Source organism: Lactuca saligna, chromosome 4 (genome assembly GCF_052625555.1).
Source record: "Lactuca saligna cultivar CGN05327 chromosome 4, ASM5262555v1, whole genome shotgun sequence".
NCBI lineage: Eukaryota > Viridiplantae > Streptophyta > Magnoliopsida > Asterales > Asteraceae > Lactuca > Lactuca saligna.
The window spans coordinates 297,241,250-297,243,467 of NC_136420.1; the positions used below are offsets into that span (position 1 = coordinate 297,241,250).

At 29.1% G+C, this 2,218-nt stretch overlaps 1 long non-coding RNA gene across 1 annotated transcript; it reads left to right on the forward strand.

Moving 5' to 3' along the window:
- Positions 1-211: 211 nt before the first annotated feature.
- On the forward strand, positions 212-963 carry LOC145039216 (uncharacterized). Its single transcript, XR_013679796.1, has 2 exons — positions 212-606; positions 688-963. It is a non-coding gene; the product is annotated as an uncharacterized LOC145039216 (long non-coding RNA).
- The last annotated feature ends 1,255 nt before the right edge of the window (positions 964-2,218 follow it).

The window sequence follows — 2,218 nt, forward strand, 5'->3', positions numbered from 1 at the left end:
CTACTTTTAAAACTTTTACTAATCCATGAAAAATGAAGTTGGAGATAAAATCAATAAACGTGTGCGTAAGGGAAGGTTTGGTGATCACCAATCGATCAAGTGGTAGAAGTTAGAAGTCGTATCAACATTCTCTACCTTCACGCGTGGGCCTCTTAGTCTTAAAAACACTATTAATTAACATAAATATGGCTATGTCAATTCATGTCAATATTAAGATATGCTTTCACCAAATAAAATATTTATTTGACCATGTTCCTTGATACTAAATTATTTTATTCAATTCATTCTAGATTCATGCAACATTAATATGGTAAGCTTTTGATATATACGTATATGTTTATTTGGTTATTTATTTATTTATGTGTGAACACTAAAGTCCCCTTTGAAAGTCACCATATTCACACCTCATTTTTTTTTTTGTCATCTATAAATCACCATCTTCATTTTATCTTGTTGTATATCTCTCACTCCAACTCAAGAACCATGTCTAGAGCCAACATCCTCTTCTTTACTCTCATCCTTGTAATCTTCTTTATCATGTCATCTGAGGCTCGTTCGGTACCTGGTCTACCTCATCCCACCACCGCCACAAGCTCTCAGAATAAGGTAGGACAGCTCTTGAATTCTTTTTTATCTGCATGACATCGTATCGTTAGTTTGTAATTTGATAAGTTTGTTTTCTTGTAGGGAGTTGATGAAGAAAGTTGTGAAGGAGTTGAAAAAGAAGCATGCTTGATGAGAAGGATGCTTGATGCTCATCTTGACTATATCTATACTCAAGATAAAAACCCTTAAAGAGAGTCGATTATGTATGTCATGGTTTTTATATCGTTAACTTTGTTATACACTTTGTGGTGTTTAGTTTACTTAGACACCCTTGAATAGCATGTAGTTTGTGTACATTAAAATGGATACTATATGAGTCGACGAGTGTTTCAATTTAAATTCCATTTTAAATTTCAAGACTATGAACATAGCTCGTAGATGTGTTAAAGCTTTTTAGACTCTTATAGCAGGATCGATACTATTGAACCATTGACCCTTATAATTATTCTTTGTGTTGAATATGGTCGTATGCAAATCAACTAGTCGTGTCAAACGTCTTCTAGATTACATTATTAAACAATAGTCGCAAGTCATAATATTATTTATTTAGAAAAAACTTTAAGATGCGTAAATAATAAATTGTACATAAACAAATTCTAAACCGTTTTTTTACATCATGAAAAGTGAAAATACAAACATCATATTATTATTATTATTTTTTTTTTTTTGGTATGATTTAAGATTGTAAATGTAAAACTTTCAATAAAAAATTGCAAAACAATATCAACAAAAAATAGAAAAAATATGTATATAATAAAGAATAAATATAAGGGTCCACCCGTGAGTCATGACTACCCATTATAAACGCCAACTGTTGTCCCACGGTTTTTCCAATCATCCGATCGGCTCTAAATAATACAATCTAAAATTATTATGTTTAGCAAAAAAAAAATGTAAAATAATACTTATAACATTTAATAACATTCACTCGAACTTATTAGTTAGTATCACATAATTAATCATGTATGATGTATATTTATATATCGAATAAAGTATACAATTGAAACTTATTAATAAAAAATAGTCACGTCGAGTTATTTTTTTAAAGTGATGTAAGTAATCGTTGTACATAACCATGGTTATGAAGCTCATATTTACGAAGGTTTTTACCAAGTTTGATGTATTTATTTATGTGCGTAGATGATTATTTAGACTCATATTATGAAGAATAATCCTTTTGAATACTACAATGATCAAAACATACCAAAGACCATAAAAACTATTAATATAAGCAATTTTGACTCACTATTCGATCATCAAAATAATATGTTTCTTAGTGTTACGGAAAATAAACGTGATTTTTGATGCAGAAACAAAAGAAAACTCAAATTTAAACATGTTTAAATTAAAGTTTGGACGCCGCTTTATACGAACCAAATTCTAACTCCTCCTTCGTATCCAAAATTCAACATTTAGTCACTCAATTTACAGTTTCCTTACTTTCCATTTATTATAATATTCTGTTTTAATGGAAATATTGGATTTCCATGATTTCTGTTTTTTTAAGTTTATTTAGAATCTTAATTAAAGGAATTTAATGCCAATTGTAAGCTTCTTAAAGTTGGTTATACCGATCAAATTTAGCACGTCTTTTTAAAAGGATTTTGTTAGT